At 36.2% G+C, this 12,079-nt stretch overlaps 1 long non-coding RNA gene across 1 annotated transcript in view; it reads left to right on the top strand.

Moving 5' to 3' along the window:
- LOC133249366 (uncharacterized) overlaps nt 1-10,355 on the top strand; it is a 31,670-nt gene extending 21,315 nt beyond the window's left edge. Inside the window, exon 3 of the long non-coding RNA XR_009736923.1 lies at nt 3,647-10,355. This is a non-coding gene — a long non-coding RNA (uncharacterized LOC133249366). The remainder of the gene's footprint in view (nt 1-3,646) is intronic.
- Nucleotides 10,356-12,079: the final 1,724 nt, after the last annotated feature.

Raw genomic sequence — 12,079 nt, 5'->3', positions numbered from 1 at the left:
CTGCCGAATTTAAGAGTAGGAACCAAAGTGAACGCATAAGAAAAGTAAGGATTTATGGTTAGTGTTTGGTTTAGGGGGAGAGGGCTCTGAGTGAGGCAGAGAAGAAAGGGAAGGAACACTGAAGAAAAAAGGAGGGGGGAAAAGGAAGAATGATATAGAAAGAGAGAAAGATGGAAGGAGAACCAGAGCAACAGCAGAACAACAGCAAAAGAGTTAACAAGAAAGTCAAACAGAATGGTGGGAGGCTTGATAAAGGATAGAAATGGTATGGACCTAACAGAAACAGAAGATATTAAGAAGAGGTAGCAAGAATACACAAAAGAACTGTACAAAAAAGATCTTCACGACCCAGATAATCATGATGGTGTGATCACTCACCTAGAGCCAGACATCCTGGAATGTGAAGTCAAGTGGGCCTTAGAAAGCATCACTAGGAACAAAGCTAGTGAAGGTGATGGAATTCCAGTTGAGCTATTTCAAATTCTTAAAGATAATGCTGTGAAAGTGCTGCACTCAATATGCCAGCAAATTTGGAAAACTCAGCAGTGGCCGCAGGACTGGAAAAGGTCAGTTTTCATTCCAATCCCAAAGAAAGGCAATGCCAAAGAATGCTCAAACTACCACACAGCTGCACTCATCTCACACACTAGTAAAGTAATGCTCAAAATTCTCCAAGCCAGGCTTCAGCAATATGTGAACTGTGAACTTCCAGATGTTCAAGCTGGTTTTAGAAAAGGCAGAGGAACCAGAGATCAAATTGCCAACATCCGCTGGATCATCAGAAAAGCAAGAGAGTTCCAGAAAAACATCTATTTCTGCTTTATTGACTATGCCAAAGCCTTTGACTGTGTGGATCACAACAAACTGTGGAAAATTCTAAAAGAGATGGGAATACCAGACCACCTGACCTGCCTCCTGAGAAACCTATATGCAGGTCAGAAAGCAACAGTTAGACCTGGACAAGGAACAAGAGACTGGTTCCAAATAGGAAAAGGAGTACGTCAAGGCTGTATATTGTCACCCTGCTTATTTAACTTCTATGCAGAGAACATCATGAGAAACGCTGGGCTGGAAGAAACACAAGCTGAAATCAAGATTACCAGGAAAAATATCAATAACCTCAGATATGCAGATGACACCACCCTTATGGCAGAAAGTGAAGAGGAACTAAAAAGCCTCTTGATGAAAGTGAAAGAGGAGAGTGAAAAAGTTGGCTTAAAGCTCAACATTCAGAAAATGAAGATCATGGCATCTGGTCCCACCACTTCATGGGAAATAGATGGGGAAACAGTGGAAACAGTGTCAGACTTTATTTTGGGGGGCTCCAAAATCACTGCAGATGGTGATTGATGCCATGAAATTAAAAGACACTTACTCCTTGGAAGGAAAGTTATGACCAACCTAGATAGCATATTCAAAAGCAGAGACATTGCTTTGCCAACAAAGGTCTGTCTACTCAAGGCTATGGTTTTTCCAGTGGTCATGTACGGATGTGAGTTGGACTGTGAAGAAAGCTGAGCACCAAAGAATTGATGCTTTTGAACTGTGGTGCTGGAGAAGACTCTTGAGAGTCCCTTGGAATGTAAGGAGATCCAACCAGTCCATTCTAAAGGAGATGAGTCCTGGATGATGTTCATTGGAAGGACTGATGCTAAAGCTGAAACTCCAATACTTTGGCCACCTCATGCGAAGATTTGACTCATTGGAAAAGACCCTGATGCTGGGAGGGATTGGGGGCAGGAGCAGAAGGGGATGACACAGAATCAGATGGCTGGATGGCATCACCAACTCGATGGACATGAGTTTGAGTGAACTCTGGGAGTTGGTGATGGACAGGGAGGCCTGGTGTGCTGCGATTCATGGGGTCTCAAAGAGTCGGACATGACTGAGTGACTGAACTGAACTGAACTGAAAGCATGAGTTTTGGAAATACCTGTAGAAATTTTAAGAAATTATATTTAATATTCAATTTCATTTGTACTGCAATAATGTAATACAAAATTTTCAAGCTCCACATCTTTTGTGATCTCTTATTCACAGAAAGGATTTCTGTGAGCTAACTGTGGTTTACTGCTACTGCTACTGCTAAGTCGCTTCAGTCATGTCTGACTCTGTGCGACCCCATAGACGGAAGCCACCAGGCTCCCCTGTCCCTGGGATTCTCCAGGCAAGAACACTGGAGTGGGTTGCCATTTCCTTCTCCAGTGCATGAAAATGAAAAGTGAAAGAGAAGTCGCTCAGTCATGTCCAACTCTTAGCCACCCCATCAACTACAGCCTACCAGGCTTCTCCATCCATGAGATTTTCCAAGCAAGAGTACTGGAGCGGGGTGCCATATGTTTGAGTCTGTAAATTGGAAACAAAGGAATAGCTAGACATGGATAGATGTGTATATTTTAAATGATGAATTTTTAATACTAGTAAAACATGAGGAACATCAAATGAAAAATTGAAGAAGTAACTAAGTTAAACATTAAAAAAATATATATAATATAATGCTTCCCTGGTGCTGGCTCCCTATGGGAAAGCCAGCATTAAATTTTGGGTTTGATTAAGAAAGGAAAACCAGACACCACTATGGCATAAGCCTGGCCATTAAACACTAGATAGATTGGCTGATAAATCAGTTTTACAATATTTAGAATGTTCAATAATGTCACCAGAATGTCTCTGCCTCCCCTGAGGCCAGCAGTTGTGGCTGTGGATGTGTGTCTGCTTTAAGCTGAGGCAAGTGGGGCTGTATAAGCTCTCATAGTTACCTTTGCACCCAACTTTCACTATCAGTGATCTAGTTCAGCATCTTCTATTAATCCATACATGCAACTCTTTTCTTCCATATGGGACACTGGTAAAAAGTGGTAAATTCTACCTGGTAGTCTTTAAATTCTATACAACTGCATTTTGAATGAAAAATTTGAGAAAAGCCAAATAGATCATAAAATGACAAAATATGTTCCACTTTGACAGCTTGAAGTAGAGAGAGAATAAAGAGAAGTTACCAGGATAAAAACTACTTTGTTTATCTGTAATTCAAACACCATTAATAGTCAGATATCTTTTATTTTTGCCTTCTTGAACTGCCACTAGATTTCCATCCAGCAAAAGTATTATGTACCTACTATAACTTTTTTGTTTCATTCATACATCTGGGAAGAATTACTTCTGAATTACTTTTATTCTAGATTTTAAAGCAAACAAACAAAAAACCATTTTATTCTGATTATTATTTACTTCTAATTGTATTCTGTATTGAGTAGAGATTTTATCTGTATTTTATGATAGAGAGAACACCCCCTTGCTAGCTAGTTTGAATATAAGAGGATTTATTCCTTACTATGATACGGCTTACGGAATTTGGGGGAATGCTAAAGAAATTGAGTTATGGCTGAACTTTGAGGTTTGAGTCCTAAAGTCATATAGCTTCCAGGAAAGTGTCCTAAAGCTATGCAGTAGAACTGGATAGTTCAGGAGTCTACTAGCTTGAAAATGGTGGGAATCTGTGGAGTCAGGAAGTTGACTAGTAAATTTGGAAGCTATTGCTGCAGTTTCTGACTTCAAAATATATCACTATTACTATAATGTATATGACTAAAATAGATGCTTCTTGCTTAGTTCCTCTTCATAGATGTCTTTTTCCTGATTCCAGGTCAAGAGGATCCAATGATTGGTGGAATTTAAATCACACAGCGAAACTTCAGGAACTCTGGTAAATGGTTGCCTGTACTTTCCAGCCTCTGCATCCTTACAAGTGAAAGGAATATGGTTTTTGTGTGAGCCAATTCATGGTACCAGCCACATATTTTTCTTGGTTTTGGCCTCAGGGAGTTAACATAGTAATATATTCTATTAATTAAAGTATCTAGAATAACCAGTGCTTATGAATAAAACGGAATAAAATTTGAAAATCCTTACTAGTATTAGGGAAGAATAGCATGTAAATGTTGATAACATAGATTTATAGTACTCAGTTTGTGCTGTACATCCTCTACAGGGACATTTGGAAATGTGTGGAAACATTGTTGGTTATCACAATGACCAGGGAATGCTATGGGCAATATATGGACAAGAACCAGAAGTAGTACATTGGACTTCAGTAAAATTTGACACAGTGAAGAATTATCCTAACTTACATACCAATAGCCTCTCTCTTCGGAAACATTGGCATAAGTAATCTTCAAATTTCAGTAACCCATTTTTTGGCTGCGCAGGTTTTTATTGCTGTTTGCAGGCTTTCCCTAGTTGCGGCAAGCAGGGATTACTCTCTAGATGTGATGTGTGGGTTTCTCGTGGTGCCTTCTCTTGCTGTGAAGCAACAACTCTAGGCATACAGGCTTCAGTAGTTGTAGTCCATGGGCTCAGAAATTGTAGTTCCAGGGCTCTAGAGCACAGGCTGAATAGTTGTGTCACTGTGGATTAGCTGCTCAAAGGCATGTGGGATCTTCCCCGACCAAGGACAGAACCAGTGTCTCCTGCATTGGTAGATGGGTTTCTTAACCTACTTTAACCCACCAAGTCCCTGGTCCCTACTTTAACCAGGGACCTCAATAATCTACTTTGTCATCAGAAAAATTTGCTGATTTGACCTTTTCTACTCTCCTATGGAAGAGAATAAGACATTCATACCTAGATGAGATGAATATTTCCTATGTATATAAATAGGTTTAAGAAGGATCATGAATAAAATAAATTAATATCTTATGAACAGAAGAAATCACTTGACTTTAGTAAATGGTGGTCCTCAAAGGATATTCATCTAACTAGCAGCACAGCATCACCTGGGCGCTTATTTTAGAAATAAACATCTCTGGTTCCAGACCTACTGAATCAGAAACACTGGGATTGGGGCCCAGCAATTCCTATATTAACAAGCCCTCTAGGTGGTTTTTGTATACTTAAAATTTTGACAACTGCTGGAATTAAAGCATCAAGGAGTGAATGCTTTAAGAATTTGATGTATTTAGAGAATCTGAGTTTCATCTGCTATGAGTATGTTCAAAGGAAAGAAATATTTTATATTAAATTGGCCTGCATTGGGGAAATCTTTAATTGCTCTAATAGCAATTCCTCCTAGGCATGGTATTCAAGAACATATGGAGGAGAATAGATGTGAGACATGATCCACACCAGGGAACTACACCAGAGAAACTTATGAATGTAGAGGTGTATTAGTTTTCTATGGATTTATAAAAAAATAACCATAAGCTTAAGGTCACAGCTTAATTATTTCACAACTTCTATAGATCAAAGTTCTCACATGGCTCTTCGTGGGCTAAAATCAAGAAGTTCACAAGAGTAGCATTTCTTACTGCATGTTCTGCAGAGGAATCCACTTCCAGGTTCATTCATGTTGTTGGCCAAATTCAGTTCCTGGAGGTTGCTCCTAGAAGCCCCTATATAGTTCATGCAAACAGCCACCTACACCAAATCCTTCTCTGACTTTACCTGTTGCTGCTCCTATTCTGCCTTCCTCGTTTCACTGTATCTGTTTATTCCAGCCAGAGAATGTTGCTGCTTTTAAGGGATCATATGGCTAGACTGGGCCCACCTGGATAATCTAAATTACTCTCCTTATTTTAAGGTCCATAGCCTCAATGACATCTGCAAACTCCTCCTTTTCTATGTAACATCATATATTCACAGGTTCCAGGGATTAGAACAGGTGCAACTTTGGAGAATCATGATTCAGCCTGCTGTGTAGAGGAATTAATTCATTCTTGCCTCTAGCTACAGTATTAACTATGCCAGGCTCTGGAGTATAAAAAAGAATGAATGCTATATTCTCTATTTCAAGAATTTTACAGTCTAGACTGTGTCAAATCAGATGAGGGAATCAGAGAGCTATCTTATTTATGAGACAATTCACCTGGAATAGTGATTCTGAAATATACTATAATATACTATATAATACTATAATAATTAATAATAACAAGAGTCTCAGCAGAATTTCAGTGGCAGGTATTTCCATTTAGAAAGTCTATCCATTTGTCAAGGTCCCAGGTAGGGGACTTGGTAACACCTCACTCTCCAGACCTGGTGAGAAGCAGGAAACAGGAGTTCTCAATCATTAGACCTAAACAGAGTTCCAGTCCCTCAAAGCGAGGGAGGCATCATGAGTGAAATTAGTGAAAACTTAGAAATAGAGACCAAAGTGGAAATGCAGCAGTAGAACTCAACCTTATCATTGTAAAAAGGAAGAGGACACTAGGATTTGGGAGAACTATGCACATACACAAGCATTTTCCTTGGTTGTTCTGGGTATTGTGTCTGATTGGTACTAAAGAGAATTAAGGAAGCAGTTCAGGAGAACAGTGGTCATTACTGGCGTATGTTTAGGACCAACAGAAGCTTGTATGCAAACACCTGCTCGGGGTTCTGAAGCAGAGAAGGACGATTCTGTCAGGAGGCCTTGAACTCAAAGAACTTCACCGTCCTTGACTACTTTCTACGTGCGTTTGGCAATCCTCTGTCAAATTGGAAACTTTTCTTTGTATTTTAGACAAAAGGTGTAAAGATGGGTAAAACAATAGGCCAAGTGGTAATGGCAGCTGAGAATTTAAGGTGTGGGACGTGAAAGATGTCTTTGAAAACAGATTCATGTCTCATGGGTCAACAGCCCTTTGCTGAATTCAGCTTTTTAAAATGATTGTGGGCTTGAATATTTTATACTAGCTTATCTTTCATCTTTCTTTCCTCCCTTTCTTCCCATTTTAGTATGGATTGTATTAGTATCTTTTACAATAATCCATTAGAAAATTATGAGAGTGGGAATCTTTAAATGTTTTCAGTTTTTAGTGACTAGAACAGGGGGTGATATTAGTACACGCCAAGCCCAGATACCTAACTTTCTGCTCTACTCAGCACATTTTGCTTCCTAGATAGAGCACATTTCTCCTCCAGAAATGGGGCATTTTGTATGAAAACAAAGAAAAATTAAATGATTTCCAAAATTGTATTTTTCAGTGAGAAAATAACAGCTAGAATATCACTATGTAATTCCTAGTCTCCCAGTGTTTCTCATTAAAGTGAAAAGCAAAGGAAAGAGATTAAAGATTTACCCTATGTATATAGGCAAATCTTTCCTACTGATGTAAAGTGAGAGAAAAAAGAGAGCCAAAGTAGGTCTTTTGGGAGAGCGTATGATTCAGGAAACACTTAGCACCCCGAAAGCTTCTGAGAAGTAAAGATAAAAGAGAGAAGTTGATAGGGGAGAGCAAATAGTTGTGAGTGTGGGAAGGAATTGCCCTCGAGATTTTTAAGTCACATTTCTAAGTTGTGAGACTTTTTTTTTAATTGAATGAGCTTGACTTTTAAACAGCCATTGGCATGTATGTATGTTGATTATTGCTATTTCAAATTTGTATTAGAAATCCCACCAGAGACGCAGTCTGTTGCTTTTAACAATCTAACCTGACTCAGGTAACAGAAAGTCAATCCTCAACAGGACATTATTCAATCCTGGAGCTAAAGCTCTGGTGTCGGTGGACCTTTGGGGATCATATCTCACTTCTCATTGTGTCCTGGCTGCCGCACATTAAGAAAGAATAGTGATAGCTGGCAGTTTTGATGCTACATTCAGTTGTATGTGTTCACATTATGGTTTTATTGCCAATTGGATTCTAAATCTTTATAATATTATTTGGGGGGCACAAGACCATGGAGAATAAGGACAGAGGTTTGTGTTGGATTTTTGGCTCACTCCGAGAGGTGACCTTCCATAAATTAGTTACCTTTCCCTTCAATCAGCATGAACTGCAATCTGTTGACTTGTGTCAAAGCTAACTGCAGGTGGTTTCCACCTGAAACATAGGATCCATATAATTTGTTGTTTTCCTGTGAATCTTACGTGAATTAACTTTTGCCTCATCAACCACAGAGAAGAGAAATTTCTTAAAAAACTTTTTAGAAAGCACTTATGTTAAAAAGCATATATTGTTATGGAAATATTAATAATGATAATTAACTATTGGAATAGAGATTGAGGGACTAAAGATAGCCCACTCCAGGCAAAACTGAGCAAGTTCTTTTAACTGTGCTAATATTATACAGAAAATATAACCAAAGATATGTTTTATTCAATAGCCTCACTGACATAATTCTCTTGAGTCTTCTCATTTGAAATTGCCTCTGCTAATTGCTTCAGCTTTTTCCAACAAATATATTACAGAGCCAAGAAAGCCCATTGTTTGAACCACTGATGCTTGGGGCAGGTGGGCCACAGCTACAGGAGACATAAAAATCACAGCTGGAATGCTTCTCTTCTTTGTCTCATTCTAAATATTTTATCTTAAAATATAGTACTCAATTCTGGAAATATGACCATACTAATTCTTTAGGGAAGCTGTCCAATATTCCTAATTTTTCTACACTTTTAAATGAAAACTGAAAAGTTACATTACAGTCCTGCTATTACTAATAATTACTATGTCTTCTACAATATAATTACGAGAATTCTATCTTTGTTTTAAATTTGTTGAATTTCATTTAGTTGATCTCCAGTCACATAAAGTCTACCATTTTATAAACCAGAATATAATAATGTTGGAAAGTAAAGCTATAGATTACCACGTATTGTCTCCAATATAGCAAATCCATATGTGAACAGAATTTATTCTGAACCTGAGAGAAACAAACATGGGTCAACATAAGACAAGCTCATTTAATAAAACTGCATAACGTTGCTACTTTTTGATTTATAAGAAAATTACATATTGAAACACTAAATTAAATGAACACTAAATGAACACTAAATTCCATTAAGTAATAATATAATTTATAATAATCTTGCCAAATACACTTGACCAGATGCCTATTCAGAATTCTAATATTTTCTTAGAAATTAAGGCAAAGAATCTAAAGATACAAGTTGATTTTATTTAGTTTTCAGACAAGAAAAAGATTATAATTTATGGGAAAGTTCTTTCTCTTGGCATTTGCCTGTTTTCCTCTTTATTACCAATTGATCTCTTTTCTTCCATGGGCTATTTTTCACTGCTCTATTTTCCCTACTTCTTTAACAAGAAAAGACTCTTGGAAAGCATAATTAACATCTTCAAGTGTATACGAAAGTCTTAACTTCCTGCTAGATAATAAAGTCATTCTAGTTCAAAATTCTATTAAAAAATGTTGTTATATTTATTTCCAGTCACTTTAAAAGCTAGGATAAAAAGGTCTTAAGATCTTGTTAAGGAGTGTTGCTGCTAGTAATCCATGGAGTAGATACTTAATTTAGAAATATTGTTTTAAAAATGTAAAAAAAAATTTGGTTATTTTAAAATACTAATGACTTCCCTTTACATGGTACAGCTGATACAAGTTTGTGAATTTCCTCTTTAGTAAATCTCAGTACCTTTTCTATCAGGCAGGAAACATATATATCTAGCATCACCTGACATTGCATTGTTATTGATGAGAGGTATTAATTGCTTGCAAATAGAATCATCCTTCATTATAAAAGGCAAAGATCCATTTCTCAATCCCTCTCTCTTTCTCTAAATGACACATGTCATTTGCTAAAACAATTTCCTTGGACTATATCACTATTATGGGATGGATGTTTATGCCTTTCAAAATTTAATGTTGAAGCCACCTGTGGTGGTTTTTGGAGATGGTCTTTGGGGAGGTAATTAGGGTTAAATCAGGTCATGATGCTGTGGCACCCATGATGGGATTAGTGCCCTTATGAGAAGAGACACTAGAGGGCTTATTCTCTCTCTCTCTCTCTCTCTCTCTCTCTCTCTCTCTCTCTCTCTCTCTCTCTCTCTCTCTCTCTCTCTCTCTCTCTCTCTCTCTCTCTCTCTCTCTCTCTCTCTCTCTCTCTCCATCTCTCTATGCCACTTGAAAACACAAGAAGACTGAAGTCTGTTAACTAGCAAGAGAGCTCTTACAGAACTTGACCATGCTGACACCCTGATCTTGGACTTTCAGCATTCAAAACTGTGGGAAATACATGGTTTTTTGTTAATCAGACACACAGTCTAAGATATATTGGGCTGTAATAGCAGTTCAAAAGGACTAAGACACAGTTCAAGCTAACCCAATCATAGTACTCATTTTTTCATTCCACATAGATTTAATAAGAACATATTCAATCTCAGCAGCTTTCTTGACCATATCTCCCCTGTGAAAGGCATATTTACAACCATAATTCAATGACTCGGTGCTTTTACTCTTCTGTATATTTACTTAGCATTAATGTTTTAGCAGGTGACAGTGGTACCTTGCAAACACTGCAAACATTTTAATACTATAACACCCAACAAGATGCAGACTTGCATATGTATTTTGAAAGGTGGAAAAGGCTAAATTTCTAGAGATTTGTGATAAATTCTAGAGCTAAAAAATTGTTTCTTATTTCTAGACAATAAAAGATTTTATGTAAAACTACATTTTTAAAAACTGTGCCTGTATCCTTTTCACTGGTATTATAAAACTTCATTACATTGCAAGCAAATTGACTATAGTACTCATTACAAACTGAAATAATAAATAGAAACAATGAAAAGAATGTTTCCTCATAAGGATAATTTATTTGTGTCTAGAAAATTTATTATACTTTCATGGATTGCTATTCTTGACTTGAGCAACATTTACCTCCCCATAGCTGAAACAAGCTTACAATTTTTTAATCAGAGGAAACTAGCAATTTACAATTTCAACTAGATTATAATATATCGTCTTATTTTTTTTGCCACAAAGCCCTGACTTCTAAACTATTATATCTGTCACTAGCATGATCAAGTAGGGCAAAAACTTAAGAATGTTCTTATGTGCAACCCTATATGCATCTTTTAGAACATTCCAATAAAACTCATGTTATCATCCATGAGAAATTTAACTAGGCTAATTGACTACATGGAACAAATTAGTGTGAACCTCATTTATTTAATATAGTCATGAAAAATTGAAAATGTCTGTTTTGATGATCTGACATAGAAAGACACAAAAGTCCTACTAGAGAATTTTTAACGGGACATATAACCAGTTGATGTTTTAATTAATATTTAGTCTGTATATTATATATATGCACTTATGTATATATGTACATTAAAATAAAATGTTGGCTAATAGCAAATACTATAAAAAATATCAGCTTATTAATTAAAATCCAATTTAAATAATTTAATTCTAAACTATATGTATATTTGATCTATTGATTTTTATGAAGCCTATGTTTAATATAAGTTTCTCAATGATCTAATCATAGTTATTATTGTCTTTAATAATCCCATGATATAATAAATACAGAAATAAAATTATCATTATTATTTTGCCCTTAATTAGTAGCAAAATTACAGTAAAATTTTACTAATTTGCACTAGTGAAAGAGGAATAACAGTAAACTGATGGAATTTTGAATCACAAAAAATATTATAAAGAATTATGGTTTTATTGTGCTCACATAGATATAAAAATAGGTTAACAAAATGATATCTAATGTCCAGAGAAGCACTAACAACAGATAAAAGGGAATGATTTATACACTTTCTCATTTATCATGACTTATTAATTATTAATAACATCTTTAGATCTTGTTCTGTTAAACAGTTTAGATGTGCTCCTTGGAAACACTATTACCAAGGCTTAACATTCTTTTTTAAAGCTAGCTGTATTGCCAGAGGTTAGAAATAAGCTCTGGAAGAATAAAAATAGATTCTTTACATTCCATTGTCAAAATCAGCCCCTTCTGACAGCATAGAAGAAACATATTATTCCGACTTTCTAGGAATAAAAGAAATTTTCTGGTAACTGAAATCAGGAGTGTACAAGACATATATTTGATAGAAGTAAAAGCTATAATTCAGGTAATATGTGCAATTTCTATTCGAGTTCTAGGAAAGTTATTGTGGTTAATTTACATATTGCCTCAAATATACAAATGACATCTGACTTACCTATGAAAAATATTTTTTCATCTTTCTTTAGAAATTTGAGATTGATACAAGGAGGCCTGTTAGCACTCCTACTACATATTTTCTCCCCAAAGCTGGGTGAGAGATAAATTCACTCAATTACTATTTTGAGAATAATTAAATATAAACTTACTAGGTGTCAAGAACTGAGCCAGGTGCTGAGTATACAA

The sequence above is a fragment of the Bos javanicus genome, chromosome 6, assembly GCF_032452875.1.
Source record: "Bos javanicus breed banteng chromosome 6, ARS-OSU_banteng_1.0, whole genome shotgun sequence".
NCBI lineage: Eukaryota > Metazoa > Chordata > Mammalia > Artiodactyla > Bovidae > Bos > Bos javanicus.
This window is presented reverse-complemented; position numbering and strand designations above follow the sequence as displayed.